Source organism: Acomys minous, assembly GCF_964271855.1.
Source record: "Acomys minous genome assembly, chromosome: 5".
NCBI classification, from domain to species: domain Eukaryota; kingdom Metazoa; phylum Chordata; class Mammalia; order Rodentia; family Muridae; genus Acomys; species Acomys minous.
In genome coordinates, this window is record NC_140494.1 from 119,488,220 (window position 1) to 119,505,680 (window position 17,461).

At 46.5% G+C, this 17,461-nt stretch overlaps 1 protein-coding gene and 1 pseudogene across 3 annotated transcripts in view; both read right to left on the bottom strand.

Annotated features, from left to right (window-relative positions):
- Positions 1-17,461, bottom strand: part of THSD4 (thrombospondin type 1 domain containing 4) — a 555,462-nt gene that overhangs the window by 266,296 nt on the left and 271,705 nt on the right. The window lies entirely within an intron of this gene.
- On the bottom strand, positions 20-2,303 carry LOC311598692 (heat shock protein HSP 90-beta-like; annotated as a pseudogene). The gene has a single exon. The product of its transcript is annotated as a heat shock protein HSP 90-beta-like (transcript).

Genomic DNA, 17,461 nt, shown 5'->3' on the forward strand with positions numbered 1-17,461 from the left:
GGTAGGTCAAGGCTGCTGGGGAGCCACAGGGAAGCTATACAGAGGAAATGTGCTTCCTGGAGTTCTTTAATCTACTTCTTCCACATGACAGGCATCCTCATCACCTTCAAGTTGGGGGATCTCATCAGGAGCAGCAGCACTGGCCTCCTCTGCTGTCACTTCATCTTCATCAATGCCCAGGCCTCGCTTAATCACGCCATAGATGCGGTTCAAGTGGGTTTGGGGATCCTCAAGTGAGAAACCAGAGGAGAGCAGAGCAGTTTCAAACAGCAGCGCCACCAGGTCCTTGACAACTTTGTCACTTTTGTCTGCCTCAGCATTCTGCCTCAGGGTGTCCACAATGGGGTGATCAGGACTAATCTCTCCATGTTTTTTTGACCATGATGTAGCCCATTGTAGAGTTGTCTCTCAGTGTTGAGGCCTTCGTGATGCGCTCCGTGTTGGCTGTCCAGCCACAGGTGCTTGTCACAATGCAGCAGGGTGAAGAGACAAGCCTATCGGAGACTGTCACCTTTTCAGCCTTCTTATCCAAGACCTCCTTCACGAGCTTGCAGAGGTTCTCAAACTTTGCCTTGCTCTCCTCCATTTTCTTCTTCTCTTCCTCATCCTCTGGTAGCTCCAGGCCTTCCTTAGTCACCAAGCCCAGGATCTTTCCATCAAATTCCTTGAGCTGCTGCACACAGTACTTGTCAATAGGCTCCGTCCTGTACACCACCTCAAAGCCGCGTTTCTGCACATGCTCCACAAAGGCAGAGTTGGCCACCACCTGCTCTTTGTTCTCACCAGTGATACATGTGTCTCCTTCATGTGAGACATATACTCTAACAGGGAAGTCATCTCATCTGCAGACTGAGAGGTCTGATAGCAGAGGAGCTCAGCGAGGTGGCAATGGTTAGTGGAATCTTCATGGATTCCAAGCTTTAAATTCTTGGAGAATGACTCATAAAATTTCTTGAAGTTCTCTTTGTCTTCAGACAAGAGCTCAAGGCATTCCTTGACAATGTTTTTTTGCGGGTGACTTTGAGGATCTTGCTCTAGGAACAATTCTCAGGAGATGTTTAGGGGCAGGTCTTCAGAGTCAATCACACCACAGATAAAGTTGAGGGACTCAGGTACCAGCTCATCACAGCTGTCCAGGATGAACACACGATGGACGTACAGTTTGATGTTGTTCTTCTGGTTCTCAAAAAGGTCAAAGGGAGCTCGCTGAGGAATGGAGAGCAGTGCCCTGAATTCCAACTGCCCTTCTACAGAGACGTGCTTGATCGCCAAGTGGTCTTCCCAGTCATTGGTGAGGCTTTTACAGAATTCACCACATTCATCATGAGTGATGTCATCAGGGTTTTTCTCGTCTAAATAGGCTTCCTCTTATTCAACTCTACATGATCAATGTATTTCTCCTTAATCTTTGTCGTCTTCTTCTTCTTGTCTTTGCCATTGTCATCCTCCTCATCTGACCCCACAGCTTCTCCTCACCATCCTTATCTTCCTCCTCTTTCTCACCTTTATCTTCCTCTGCCTCATCATCACTGATCTCCTTCTCTCGTTCTTTCTCTGAATAGAGGGTGATGGCATAGCCTATGAACTGGGAGTGTTTCTTCACTACTTCCTTGATTCTCCTCTCTTCTAAGTACTCTGGCCTTCTTTGAGGTGAAGGATCTCACCTTGGTACCCCGACCAATGGGCTCACCATGGTCTGCGCAAACTGAAGGAGCCACCAGCAGAAGATGCCCAGGCATACTGCTCATCCTCACTGTGCTTTGTGGTCACAACCACTTTCTCTGCCACTGGATAGGCAGAAAAGAATCCAACACCAAACAGCTTGATCATGGTGATGTCTGCACCAGCCTGGAGAGCCTCCATGAAGGCTTTTGTACCAGACTTAGCAATGGTTTCCAAGTTATTTATGAGGTAGGCCTTGGTCATGCCAATGTTTGTGTCCACCAAAGTCAGCGTGCACTCCTGAGGGATGATGTCAATTTTCAGCTCTTTACTGGTGTCCAACTTGGAAAGGTCTGTCCGGCTCTCATACCAGATCTTGTCCAAAGGCATCAGAAGCATTAGAGATCAATTCACGGACAAAAATGTCCTTGTTTGAGTAGAAGGTTTTGATGATGAGGGACAGGATCTGAGCAATTTCTACCCAAAAGGCAAAGGTCTCCACCTCTTCCTCTCCATTGTGCACTTCCTCAGGCATCTTGGCAGATAAGCCATGTAGCAGTAGAGAGCAGGGTGGGCCCAGACCACATCCAACTTGGCATGGCAAGCCTAGGCTGTGCGGGTGTGACTCAAGAGCTCTTGAGCCACTTTTTACTGAACTGCAGTGAGCGGAGGGGGAGGGGAACGGTATATCTGTAGAATTAGGTAACGTTGTGTACTTATGTTGTCAGGGAAATTTAAAAGCCAGTCTCAAAATTTCTATCAATATATACACCCTCACCATCTGGATAGGGAAGTCCTGACATGGCAAGCAGGTCTCTCCTGTCAGAGTATGTGACAGTATAGGGTTCTCTGGCTGCCTTGTTAGCACTGAGGCTCTACAGAGAGAACCAGCAGGTCTGTGTCCTGCTTTCCCTGCACGGCTGCAGCGAGGCAGAAGGATGGCGTCTGTACAATCACTGGATGTGTTTACAGGCAGTCCTCAGTTTTCACCACCTCTCCTTTAGCCAAATCCATTCACCCAGCCACACCAGAGAGCCACTAATATTGAACTTTTCACCACCTTTATTCAAGAATTTGTGTTTCTTTGGCAGTTGAAGTTTATCCAGGAATGAGTTCCACTCAGTGTGTGAGGAGCGCCATCTAGGTGTGAGTGGAGGTACCTGCAGGTCTCCATGGGCAAAGTCTTTCCTTTAGGATTCTACAACTAGCCCCTTAGAGAACTCAACAAGAACCACTGTGCACACCCTCGTGCTCTGACTATATCTAGCGTGGGAGATAACTGTAGTTTTATGTTTTTGAAGACTTTGTCATGCAAGGTTGGGAAAACAAGCTAATAAATCTAATTTTTATGACTTGAAGATTTTTTTTGTATGCACTAAAATCATCCCCCCAAATGGTGCAAAGGTTATACTGAAAGTTAGAGATGGCTTCTTTCTAAATGGTCTATGTGACCAAAATGTCTGATGTTCTCTTGGGCAAATGACATCTCTCTGGACATGTCTTTCCAGATGTGTCTTCTATACGCATAGAGTAGTGGATATCCTCCTTAGCTTTGACTGTCAGCTTGATGCAGCCTAGAGTCATCTGAGAGGGAGTCTCAATTGAGGCATTTCCCATATCAGATTGCCTTATGGGTATAACTGAAGCAAGGAGGGTTGTCTTAATTGACATGGGGTAGGGGCAATCCGCTGTAGGTGGCACTAGTCCCTTGGCAGGGAGTTCTGGGCTATAAAAGAGAGCTAAGTGATCACAAGTCTATAAGTGAGCTTCTACAAATTTTGTTGTTGTTGCAAGTTCCTGTCCTAACTTCCTTAGTGATGGGTTGTGACCTGGGAATGAAAGCCAATTAAATCCTTTCCTCCCCTAGTTTGCTTGCGGTGTGGTGTTTGTCAAAACAAGAGGCAGAAAAGTAAAATAGTGGGTCATATGACATAAGCCATTCTTACAAGGACTTTTTACATTTCTGCTTGACATCTTTAAATGGCTGTTATTTGATTTCAAGCAAGCAGAAGAAATAACCAAGTTAAACCATCTTAAGACTCATCGGAGGGGGGCTGGAGAGGCGGCTGCTCCTCTCTTTTAGAGGACCTGGCTTCAATTCCCATCACCTGCATGGGGGCTCACACCATATATAATTCAAGTTTCAGGGGATCTGAAACTCTTCTGATCACTGTGGGTACCAGACATACATGTGATACAGAGAGATACATGAGCATGATGCACAGACATGCAGGCATGTGATACACAGACATGCATGCAAGTAAATATTCGTACACATAAATAAAAATAATAAGTCTTTTTTTAAAAAAGACTCATTTGGAAGTGACAAAAGCTAAGTGTGCATACAACATCCAGCTTCTCTTGATCCCTGACAGAACCATGACAACGCCTGTGTGGGTAAAGTTCCCACCAAACTAAACCCGTGTCTGACTAAATGGATGAATAGGGTCCACAGTTCAGGCAGTGCTTAAGACACATATTGTTGGTCCTTGGAAAAACACAGATTCCATGGACAGGTGTTAGACCTAAGGCTTAGACCCTTTATTACAGTTCCTCATGTTGTGGTGACCCCCAACCATAAAACTACTTTCACTGCTACTTCACAACTGTTATCTTACTACTGTTGTGACCTGTGATGCAAATATCTGTTTTCGCCTGGTCTTAGGCGATGGTTGAGAACTACCGCCCTAAGCCCTTCCTCCTGCCTGGACATGGACTCGGTGGAGTAGAGGAGGCAGGATGTGCTCATGAGACCACGTGGTCACACACTGCCAATAGCAGAGTGAGACCTTTGAAGGACTCTGGGCCCTGATGAACTGCAAAAGCTTCTGTCACCTCAGGGATCTTCCTCTAGAGCTACCTTTCACATGTGAAATGTGACCCCCTGTTGGTTAAAACACTCCCATGTTGGGGGGCATGGGGGACACTCCCATGGGGTTCTGTGCCAGGCAGGCAGTCTTTTCAAATAGTTCAATTTAGAGTTTGCCATGTGCGGCTTCTTATTCAACACATACTGCAGGTGGGGGTGTGATAGTGTCCTAAGAATTGTGCTGTTTAAGACAGCTCCACCTCAAAGCCTTGATGGCCTGCTGGGACCAGCGACAGGGCAATACCAACTCTTGGAAAGGATGGAGTGGTCAGAGAAGTCTCCTCAAGGAGACTCCTTAGCTGAAAATTTGGGAATTTGCTTACAAAAAGAAGGCTTCAGCTGACACACTGTGTGCCAACTCAGTGAGTGTCTTCTCCCCCTGGCTGATGGCTCCTTGGTTTTCACTCCAGGGCGCTTACCTCCCCACTCCCAGCTTCCCTAGATGCCCCGGCTGGTGGGTGGCTTAGAGACTCTGTGGCAGACAGGTTCCAGAGACACTTTCTCTATTTGCTCAGAAGATGCTCCAGGTAGAAGGGGCTCTTCTTCTTTAGATATGTCTTCCCAAGATACCCCAGACCCACAGCAGAAACCCTGGAAACTGGGTGCAAGTGAGTCTGAGGAGTCTACACCAAGGCCAGTGGAGTGGAAATGTGAGGAGGGTAAGTTTGTCCTCCGTGATACCACAATTTGCATTTATCTACCCTGGCACCACCTGATGCCAGGGCTACTGAAAGTGAACAAATCTTAGTGTTCAAGCCTTTAGGGGGGGCATTTTCTGTACATACAGCCAGACATATCAAGGCATTCGAATACAGTGGTTCTCAACCTTCCTAACGCTGTGGCCATTTAATACAGTTCCTCATGTTGTGGTGACCCCCACCGATGAAAATATTTTAATTGCTACTTCATAACTGGAATTTTGCTACTGTTGTGAATCATAATGTAAATATCTGTGTTTTCTGATGGCCTTAGGTGCCCTGTGAAGGGATAATCTGAGCCCAATGGGGATGCAATCCATAGGTTGAGATGGAAGCAAGAACAGACATGACCGAATTGAGACGTGGAAGGTGAGCTGTCTTAAAGACTAGGAGCACTAGGCCAGTGAATTCGATAAAAGGTCACTGGGACTGAATGACCCAGCACAGTAAAGGGGCATCTGAAGACCATGGACAAATGTCTGGAGAGCGATAAGTTTAGATTCATGCTTTGGGAGACGCCACTGGCAAGTGCATATAAGGAAGGGCAACATAAGAGACAGGAAGGCCCAGGATGTGCACAGAAAATACTGCCAGACCAGGGCCCTCGCTGGTAAGCTTTGAATCCTACATCATCCTGCAAAAACCTTCAGCCAAAGCAATGTTCTTGACCCATGCTTTGACCTACAGACTTGGGCACCAGCTGCTCACTTACAATTGCCATTTGGAACTGACTGGTGGGATCATCTAAAAACACTCTCCTGCCAGTGGAGTTGACACTGTCAAAAATGTGGTCTCTGGACACACATAGGGACGACACACCTGTGCCAGATGGTTGTGGGGCGTATCCAGGAACACCTGGAAAGAAATGGATAGACTGTATGAGGCTGGGAGAATCTTGCTGCTTCCCCGGGCAGTCTTGTAGATGATCTGTCATTCAAACATGTCTTCTGTGTAAAGATTGTACGCTGACTCACAGTGATGGACAGTGGGAGGATCACAGATGAATAAGACAAGGTTGCTTCTAAGGCTAAGGTATTTCTGGGCATCCACGGGGAGGCAGTCATGTGAATTTAAGAGGGTGATAGAGAAAGACAGGTGGAAGGATGCATGAGCATCAGGAGCTCAAGGCCAGCTTGGGCTACATAGTAAAATCTTGTCTCAAGAAAAAAAAGGGGGGAAGGGGAAAGGAGGGAAGGCCTCTTGTCAAGATCAGAAACTGAAGAGCAGGTTCAAGGTGTGAAATAAACATAAGGAACTGGGATTGGAAGGCAGGGGCAGTGAAGCTCAGAGCCCATGTGCAGAAGTGAATCGCAGGGTTTGGAGCCCAGGAGAGGGGTCCGGATTGCAGAGGACGCACTGATTCTCTTGCTACTTTCTGTTGCAGATTTTCAGATTTTTCAGTTGGATTCCTCAGAACTTCTTATTTGCAGTAACTTAGAAGGAAAGGCACGTAGGAGTGATATTGTCTGAAGCTGTGCTGTTTAAACAGCCTCACCTCTGCACCAGCCTGTCTAGCTTGTCAGCCTGTCACCCTCAGCCTTGACACCCATTGGTGTCCACCACTCTGTCCTGTGTGGCTATTTACTATGCATTTACAGTGTATTAATGCTGCTATAAAAAGGGAAGGTACCGCCACAGAGGAGAGGCCATGCTGTGTGTTTCTTAGGACCTTTTACTGTTCTTTTGAGACAGGGTCTCATTTGTGTAGCCCAGGTTGGTTTTGAACTTATAGAGCTGAGGATGACTTTGAATTTTGGATCCTCCTGGCTGTACATCCTTCCTGCTGGGTTTACAGGTGTCTGCTACAATGCCCAGTGTTATGCAGTGCTGGGAATGCTTCCCCCATGCCGGGAAAGAATTCTACCAGCGAGCTGCATCCATAGCCCTCAGCATTCCAGGCCCCGCCCCCAATATTGGCTAAAGATAAAAGCTTTGAACTTGAGTGACTATGAGATTGTCAGATTTCCAGCTGACAGGAAATACCCATCTTTTCTTCTAGCATTTGCCTCAGACCTTCTTCTCTTCCAAGTAAACAAATAGTCAAGCCTTTGAAGAACATCTGTAACACACCTTGTAAACTTTTGAAATGTCACTTACCCCTTTTGCTTGAATCCAACACTGAGTGTGCTACTAAAAGCGGTATGTGCATCAGAGGGAATGGGGCAGGACACGGCTTTGAACATACATTGCTCCCTCCCCCTCCAGACAGGGTCTCTCTGTGTAGCCTTGGCTGTCCTGGAACTCACTCTGTAGACCAGGCTGGCCTCGAACTCACAGAGATCCACCTGCCTCTGCCTCCCAAGTGCTAGGGTTAAAGTTGTGTGCCACCAATGCCAGGTTACTTTTTTTTTTTTAAATGCTTTTCCAAAAACAGCACAGCTTATCTGCTTTTAAAATGAAAAACAAAATCAGGGTGGCACAGTTCTGGAAACTGCCAGCGGGGAAACCTGACAGTGACAACCCACAGGGGCAAGGGCTGGATGTTCTGTTTTACAGCACTTGTTTGCTGTTGTTTTGTTGTTTTTTCATTTCATTTTGTTTTCCTCCTAGCAGAAGCTAGCTTCCTCGCTTCCCTGCCTCAAGATTATGGCCAACCAATGCCTGAGTCCTCTTGTAAAAGGCACAATGTTTTTCTCTTAATTACCAGCCAGATCCCAGCTGGTCAGCCAGCCAAGCTAGGTCAAGAGACCTGGGCAGGAGGGACAGCTTCATTCAGCTTCTGGTTCTGACCAGTATTTATGAGAACCCAGAGGAGTCCGACAAGAAAGAGGGGAGGAACCCAGCACAGGCCTCAGGGCTCCATCCAGTTCAACTCCCTCCACTGAAGAAATACTTTGAATTCAATAAGGAAAATGGAAAAAAAAATCTCCCACTTTTCCCCCATCCAACTTTGTACTTTGAAAGACTTCAAACCTAAATAAAGTGTGTAGGAGTAGTTGGCCCAGCTTGGGTTCACCTCGGCCTGTCTCCGCCCCCTAATTTTGTACATATTAACTAATTCTAGCAACAGTTTCTGCATATTGGCCAATTCTAGCAACAGGCTTCAGCTCTTCAGATCAATGTTGTGGCCTCAAACAGATGGCCACTCCTCAGGGTGCTCAGGGGGGTGGAACATCTGAAGGGAACATGAGAGGCTAACAGGGGCTGGAAACGGAGGGGCTGGCCAGGCCCAGGACGCCACCCCGAAAGGCTACCTGCGTGGAAGATACAGGATAAGTACACTCTCTAAGCAGAGAGAGCTGCTCCAGGTACCCTGTTCTCCATCTGCTTTTCAACTCCGCCCTCCAGAGAGTAACAAGGTGCCCAGGACCTTACATGCGTCTTCTAGTTTAACCTTCACAACCTTGCAGGGCCAGTGCTGCTACAACCCCACAATATAGACTCGAGAAATGAGGCTCAGAGCAGTTAAGCCTGGGAAGGGAAGTACCAGTTGTCCCTACTGAATGTCAACTCTTTCTGTTAAGGGCAGGTGGGACACTCTCCCCTAGGCTGCATCCAACTCCCCAGCATTCCCTACTCTAGGACCTCAGCAGTCACTGGCTCCTTTTACCTGAGTCTCACACATTCTGTACTCCTTACATCATAAGGCGGTTCCTGAGGCTCTCTGACCCCAGAATCCAGTCACAATACCCAGGACAGTGTCCACACCTAGCTACCACTGCCATTGCTACCCACACTGATGAACCTGGACACTTTCTCACACCATCACCTGCCAAAACCATTATTACCGCCGAAATATCCACCACCGTCACCCTTGGCATAGTTACTTGGTGTTCACTGCCCACACCATGCTGTCCCAGCTCTTCGCACGGCAAAAATCTCCTTTAGCGTTCCAACAATTGTGTGCTTACAGGTTGATTGTCAGAACACGTATGACCCGGTCAAGGCCCTGGATTTGTAAATTCACACCATTTCTTGTTGGAGAAGTGTTGACATAAGGCTGATTTTAAACAATCAAAACCACCTAACTTGCTAACATAGAATTAAGTGTGGGCAGCGGTGTATTTATTTTCTGTCTATAAAGTGCCTGGGTACTTTTTGTGGCTCTTGGTATCATCATAAGAATCCACTCTTTTAGTCTGAGGTTTCCCTGCTTCTTAGCCACAGAATTGTAGTTCCACTTATTTCATTTTGTTCTATTTAGTCTATTGCCATCTCTCTTTTAAAAAATATTTTATTAATTTATTCATATTACATCTCAATGGTTAGCCCATCCCTTGTATCCTCCCATTCTTCCCTCCCTCCCGCTTTCCCCCTACTCTCCTCCCCTATGACTGTGACTGAGGGGGACCTCCTCCCCCTGTATATGCTCATAGGGTATCAAGTCTCTTCTTGGTAGCCTGCTATCCTTCCTCTGAGTGCCCCAGGCTTCCCCATCAAGGGGATGTGGTCAAAAATGGGGCACCAGAGTTTGTGTGAAAGTCAGACCCTACTTTCCACTCAATGGTGGAGAATGTCCTGTCCATTGACTAGATCTGGGTAGGGGTTCGAAGTTTACTGCTATAAGAAGAACATTATGTCGGGCGGAAATGGGCCCAGGGGTGCTGCTCAAACTATGACACCAGCCAAGGACAATATGGGCAGTAAACTTCGAACCCCTACCCAGATCTAGCCATCTCTCAATGAGAACAGTAATTTATGATAGTTTCCTTCTGAGCAGCTCCAAAGGATTGCAATTTCATTACTTGCCACTGGATGTCATGATCAACCAGTTCTAGAAAGCATCGCGCATGAACCATGGTTTTTGTTTTTGTTTTTAGTCATCTCTTTCAGCACCCAAAGTCTCAGTTGATGTGTCAGATGACCTATCTGCATGAAAAGAAAGAAGCCCCTTCGGCAAAGGCCCATGTGAAAAGGCTACCTGCCTCCACCCACTAAAAACATTCTTGCAATTTACAATGTTAAAAAGAAAAGTGTCTGGCATATGAAAAACTCCTATTACTGAAGAGAAACAACAAACGAACGGACAAACAAACTAACATGGTCAACAGCTGAATAGAAGAACTGCAGAAGTTACAAGAAGACAGATCGCATAGAGGAATGTAAGTGATGCCCCGGTTAGGACCAAGGCAGGCCAGGAGGCTGGGACACACATTTAAGGAAAGTGGGCCAATCAGCAAATGCCTCCTCAAGATTCAGATCCCGTATCCTGCATGCGCATGTGCACGTGCATGTGTGACATGAGCGTGAGTCTGCATAGAGACTAGAAGAGGGGGTTGGATACCCCGGAACAGGAGTTACAGGGAGTGTTGAGTCATGCAACATGTATACTGGGTGCCAAACTCTGGAAGAGCGTTAAGTGCTCTTATCTGCTGAACCATCCCTCCCGTCCAATATATATACCCACTCTCACGTTGCTTCTGAGAGTTTATCAGGTGCTTGTAAAGGTGTAGAGGGACCTATATGCGCATGTGTCTGTTACGGCACTGCTGCTAATCGCCAAAGAATGTGTGTGACCTATCTGAGCGTCACAGCTATACCATCCCATACCACACGCGTGTAAAATGAGGGAAGTTCAGTTGTAGATGGAAAGCTCCCCCAAAACACGGCAAGGAAGAGAAACAAAGTACAAGTTAGTGTGTGCTGTAGGTGTCGAGTGGGAAGAAAGCTAACAGAGCATGAAAGCTGGTGAGATGGCTCCATGGGTAAGGGCGCTTGCCACCAAGTCTGATGACTTATTTGAGTTCAGCCTCAGGACCTGCCAGGTGGAATGAGAGAACTAACTTCTGCAAGTTTTCCTCTGACCTCCATGTGTAGGAGCTGTGGCACAGACAGGCATGCTTACACACAGGCATGTATCAATAATTGTAATAAAATACCTTTCGAAAGTAAAATAATGAAACACCAACTGGCAAGTAGGTACGTTAAAAACCTGTCTTCATAAAGATGTTATCAAAAGGTGGTTGTTTCCTTTTGTGGTATGAGGTACTAGGCATACACTGGGGGAAAGAATATATATATATATATATATATATATATATATATATATATATATATATATATATATATATATATATAATTTGTTTGTTTGTTTGTTGTTGTTGTTGCTGTTCTTGGTTTTTCAAGACAGAGTTTCTCTGTGTAGCCTTGGCTGTCCTGGGCTTGCTTTGTAGACCAGGCTGTCCTCAACTCATACAGATCCACCTGCCTCTGCCTCCCTGAGTGCTGAGATTAAAGGCCTGTGCCACTGAGCACAGCAGAATAATATTTTTGATGTTTAAACGGGATGAATTTCTGAATATCAAAACCATAAGATATGCTTAGCATGCATGAAGTCCTGTTAGCTCTTAAGTACTACCTAACACACTCTCTCCCTCCCTCTCCCTCTCTTTCTCTCTCCCTCCCTCCCTCCGTCTCTCCCTCCCCCACCTCTCTCTCTCTCTCTCTCTCTCTCTCTCTCTCTCTCTCTCTCTCTGTGTATAATGGTAGGGTACCATAATGCCAGGACTAGGGAAGTGGATTCAGGAGGAGCAGGAGTTCAAAGTCATCCTTAGCTGCTTAGTGAGTTCAAGACCAACCTGGGACACACAAGACTCTGCACTGAAAAACCACAATGAAATATTGTGTCCTATTTGTTTGTCTTCTAACAATGACTTCTGCTGAGGTGTGCAGCACTCCAGCCTGTCTTTCCAGATGTTTCCCATCAAATTCGTGGTAGAAAGCAATACTTAGTTCTCTCAGACTTCGGCAGCAATTTATAGCAATTTATAGAGGATGCCTAAGGAGGGTGGTGAAATGACAGAGGTTCCCTTCGCATCTTATAAGAGCCAGGTTGCCACCCCAGCCCTCACTGTGCTAAGCACACTCTGTCCACCTTAATAAGAGTCTGATCCCACAAGTTACCAGTAGGTGACATGAGTTGCTTCTGCAGACATCTGTGTAGGGACCTGGAGGACATGAGCTACTTTTCCTGGGCTAGCTAGTGTTTGTCAACTTCATACAAACTAGAGTCATCTATAGAGAATAAGATCAATTGAGAAACTGTTTCCAACACTATGGCCTACGGACAAGCCTTTGGGCATTTTCTTGATTAATGATTACAGTGGGAGATCCCAGCACACTGTGAGCAGTGCCACCCCTGAACAGATGGTCCTGGTGTAGATAAGAAAGCAAACTGAGGGTGGGAGAGATGACTCAGTGGTTAAGAGCACTGTCTGCTCTTCCAGAGGACCTGGGTTCAATTCCCAGTACCCACATGGCAGCTCACAACTGTCTAATGCCAGCTCAAGGTGACTTGACACCCTCACACCAATGCACATTAAACAAACAAACAAACAAACTGAGCAAGCCACTGGGAGCAAGCCAGTAAGCCGCATTCCTCTATGGCCTCTGCTTCAGTTTCTGCTTCCGGATTCCTGCCTTGAGTTGAGTTCCTGCCTTGACTTCCCTTCACAGTGGGAGGGAATAATAATACACCCTTTCCTCCCCAAGCTGCTTTTGGTCATGGCATTTTTTCACAGTTCCCCTTAGTCCTTTGGTTCGAACAGGCTGCATGGGCTGTCCAGACCCTGCATGGGTGTGAACCTGATTCATATGCCATGCCTTGGGGACATATCGAGTGAGCATTCTGTAGCTGTCTGGCTCTAGAACCAGGACAGGTGGTAGCCACAGTGCTGGCCTGTGCTTGGCTTAGGAGCAGGGCCTCGGTGGGTTTCTCCTCTTCTTCTAAGTGTCAGGTACCCACCCCTACCAGTTCAGATAGAGCTTGGCAAGATGCCCATCTCGTTAGAAAGCCATTGGAAAAGGCACCCTGAGCAGCGCTCTCTCTCTCTCATGTACTCTAGCCCAGGACTGGCCATCAGACTACACTGGAAGCTCTGGCCATCCTGTCCTCAGTCTTCCCCACAGACCTCTTTTGATATTGGGCATCCTGCAATGACTTCATATTCCATTCCGGGTTCACTATGTCATCCCATTCCCAGGGGAGTCTGTGGAGGCCTAGACAATGGCTCAGTACAGGTTTCCATTGCTGAAGGCAGCACATGTTTAGGAAGATGGAGGGGCTCCCTTAGCTAAGGATGGCCCCAGCAAGAGACTAGATTAACTATGGACAAGGTGAGCACAAAACAGGCACCTCAATATCTGCCAGCCACTGAGCACCTCATGAGAGCCAAGTCTCTCCCTCCGGCAGTCAGAGGTCAACTATACTGCTTCCATTTGTTACCTGGACCCGTGCTCCTCAGACACCTCTGTGTGACACTCCATTTAATGTGGCTTTCCACAATTATTGATGTTTTCAGGAGATTGATGACGGCTGAGGACTCATTTTACTTTGTAATTCTTTTGCCATTGGCTTCTCATTGCTTTTCCTGCCAGGCTCCAAGCTCAGGGTGGTAGGAACTGTGTTCATCTTTTCCATTGTTTTAGGGCCAATGCCTAGCCCCAGTGTGTGACAAGGATCTGCTAGCTGTTGAATGGATAATTATGAGTGGTATTGGGGATAATTGAGAAACATGATACGGGGCAGGCAAGGAATTACATAGGTGGTAACTGAGAAAGCCTGCAGCCATGTCTCAGGACTTAGGCCTCCTGGTCAAAATGGCGCTTTGTGGTTAAAAATCTTTTAAGCTGCAGGCTCACTGCTCTTGTTGTATCTGTGATTAAGCCAGCAGAGCATTTCCCTACACACATGTACCAAGGAAGGGCCTCAGAGGACAACTTGGAAGAATCGGTTGGCAGCAAGTATGTTTGACCCACCGAGCCATCTCACCAGCTTCACAGAGAAGCTGCTTAGAGCTCTAGTGTCCCATGACTAATTGAACTGGGTGATTTGTTCTAGGTAATCACACGATTCAACCTTGAGACAGGTTGGAAGACTGACTTCTCACTTACTTTTAAGTCCAGGCTTATAAGCTCCCCCCTGGGAACTAACTCCCTCTGATTCCGACCCGAAGCAAATCATTCTAACGCTCCCTTATGGCGACTGCTAAAAGCTCATCATGCTATGTTAACAGTTAGGCCTGAGTGTCTAAACCAGGAAACTATTATCTATAGGGTGTGTGTGTGGGGGGGGGGGAGACATGATCGTACATATTTTATCTTCGGTGCTTAAAATTTATAAATTATTCTGTAGATGTTCTTAAATATATGAACGAATAGGCAAACTGAGAAACTAGTGGTAAACCTCCTTTTCTGAAAAGAACCAAGAATGAGATTCCAAAGGGTTATCACTTTACAGCCCATGCTCTGCTCTCGGTACCTCTAAAAATCCGAGAGATATGAGTGGACCTGGTCACATCATCAGATCACCAGTGTTGGTTCTGCTGATCCTGCTAGGCAGGTGCCTCCTCCCTCCCTCCCTGCCCCTGCGCTTACATCCTCTTAAAGCCTCACACACGGTCTAAGAAGAGGGAGAACATTTTTTTGGCCAGGACGCAAGCGTAGCTGTGCTGCCCTGATAGAACCTCCAGACAAGCGCGCGAGGCTCATGTGTGGAGCAGTATATATAGGGGGCCAAGCTCCCCAGACTCCTGCAAATGAGGCATTGCCTGTGGCAATCTGCCTTTAAAAAACTTTAAAGCTGAAAGTGAGCATAAACCTGATGAATTTCCCTAGTTATATATTTCTTTTCTATTAGGTATTTTTCCTCTCATGTTTAACTACTTGGACAACTACCTAGCGTATTAAATATGTCTTGACTTCTTGATTAATATAAGCTTGGTTTTACTTATATGTACACACATAATATGGGGGTCTTCTGGGTCTCATCTTCTTGAAGGAAAGAATTCAGTCTAGAGACATAGTTGAAGCAGAAGAAGTTGGCTCACTTAACAGAGCAAGCACCCCAAAGAGAATTTTGGAAACAGCCCAGTGGGTTCTGTGCCATGGATTTTAAAGCTTTTAATGAATAGTCATGTGGCAGGTTGCATATTCATGGTGTAAAGTGACCCTTTGCCCTCTAAGATCATGGTGGACAGGATATCCATTTTAGGGAGTTTCCTCTCATGACCAGATAGAAAACCACTAAAGATGGGGGAAATGCTAGGACCACAGTGCAAATGATACTAAAATGAAGTCCAGGTCTTTTGAGGATATGCCAATACACACAATAAAAGAAAAAAGAGTGTGTGTGTGTGTGTGTGCGTGCTAAGAAGAATCCACAAAATACAGCTGGCAAGCAAAAGAGAAAAGGCAATATGGAGTAAACGGACAGAGAAATGGCTGTGCATCAATAGTCTCAGGACTGGGGAGGTAGAGATAGGTGGATGTCTGGGGCCCCAGAGCCAGCCAGGTTAGCCTTGTCAATCAATGAACCCCAGGTTAAGTAAAAGACTCCATCTCAAGAACTAAGGCAGCCTGGTCTAAATGAGTCCAGGACAGCCAAGGCTACACAGAGAGACCCTGTCTCGAAAAACCAAAAACCAAAACAAAACAAAACTAAGGCAGAAAGCAACTGAAGACAATAAGTTTGTCAACCTCTAGCCTCTACATGCATGTACACACACACACACACACACACACACACACACACACACACACAGAGAGAGAGAGAGAGAGAGAGAGAGAGAGAGAGAGAGAGAGAGAGAGAGAGAGAGAGAGAGAGAGAGAACCTCAGAGAGCTCTTGCTACTTGCAGCAGTGCCTGTTGGGATGCTGAAATAGCCTGTTCTTTGCAGCGCACTACTCCTGGGCTGTTCTTTTGTGACCACAGACCTTGTAAATGATAGTGATTATGGTGACAGTGGTTTCTAACAGAGGAGGTGGTGGGCCTTCTGTGCCTTCTGAACCTCATGCCTGGAAGGCTGTGTTTTCTGAACAGTTGGTCGCCAGGAATCTAGGGACCTGTTGCCAAACCTTCACACAAGGTGATCACGTTCCTTTGAACACCAGCTTGACCTTCAAGGCCAAGTGTCATCTCATTGTCTTAAGGTATGGTAAAAAAAAAAAATAGTATCTACACATCAGACTGTAAACTCAGAAGAAGTTTTTAAAGATGAAGTTCAACTGAGGAAAGTAAAGCTTATGCCCAACATGCTTGACGAGCTGCTTAAGGGTAGAAAAGATGGTTGGAGCTCTGTTCATTTTCCAAAATGTGACTGCACTGTCACAAATGACAGCTCTGACTGGACAGGGCTGTAATAGAGATCTCAGAGATCTCTCTGAAGATGGGCCAGATAGTCCCACTGATACAGACAGGAAGAGGCTGGGTTCTCTGTGGCCATCCTTTCCTTCTCTGACCTTTAAAGGATGGGATGGCTGTGACCCTGACCTTTAGGGCCTATTTACAAGTAGTCACTGGTCTGGAACACAGCCTGTGAGATCCTTTGATCTTTGTCAAAATGAGAGTATCACCCAGCACTGAGGGACTAAAGCGGAACCCCCATTTTCCTTCGTGCCTCAGTTTCCAGGAAGCCAGTCCTGCTAGCATCCTTCCAACTCTCAACAACTCTAGCAACCTTGTAAATACAGGCTTTATCTAGAGCTAGATTGGGCATTAAGTGTTTATAAGCTGGCCTAGCCCTTCATTGTCCTGGAGGTAGGACAGAGTTTATATCTCCCCTTGCTGCTTGGCTTGCTTACATTAGGTTTCTACTTCAGGAAGACTTGTCACCTCTCCTTAGAGAGTCTACCCATGTCATTCAGACTAGTCCTGAGCTCACTCTTCGAAGCTCTGGGATTCCAGGTACACACCACCACACCCCACTTCCCTCTAACTTTGGTTGGAGGCCTCATCTTTCTTTTTAATTCACATAACCAGGAAAGGCTCCATAGGATGATGGCAGAGGAGGCAGACAAGTGTGTCCCAGGGAGCAGGTGACAACTGTGTCAGGTGTCGGCCCGTGTGTCAGGGAGGCGGAGTTACCATGTGAATTCCAGGCTTGGAATTGGATATTCAGGAGGAACCTCTACCTTATACAAATGGAAAGTAAATTCATGTCAGGTTATTTATAGTGATGCTCTAAAGGGCAGCGCCCTCGGCCAGGGCCTCCAGCAACTTCAGTGAGGGAATTTCAAGTAACCGCACAGGACGAATGGAAGGGTATCATAACGGTCATGGCAGCATGACCTTCCCACTAAGACACTCACATGCTAGAAACACAACGGGATATTTTCCAGCCGTGAAGAAAAATGTAGTTAGGCTGCTTGCAGGAAAACGGGTGCAACTGGGGACAATCACCGTAAGCTAATGCAGTGTATTTTGGAAAGACTCATATTGCTGGTGTTTTCTCGCATTTCTGCATCCAAAACACTGTATCAGCCACGCACTGATGACAAACAAATAGAAGCCACAG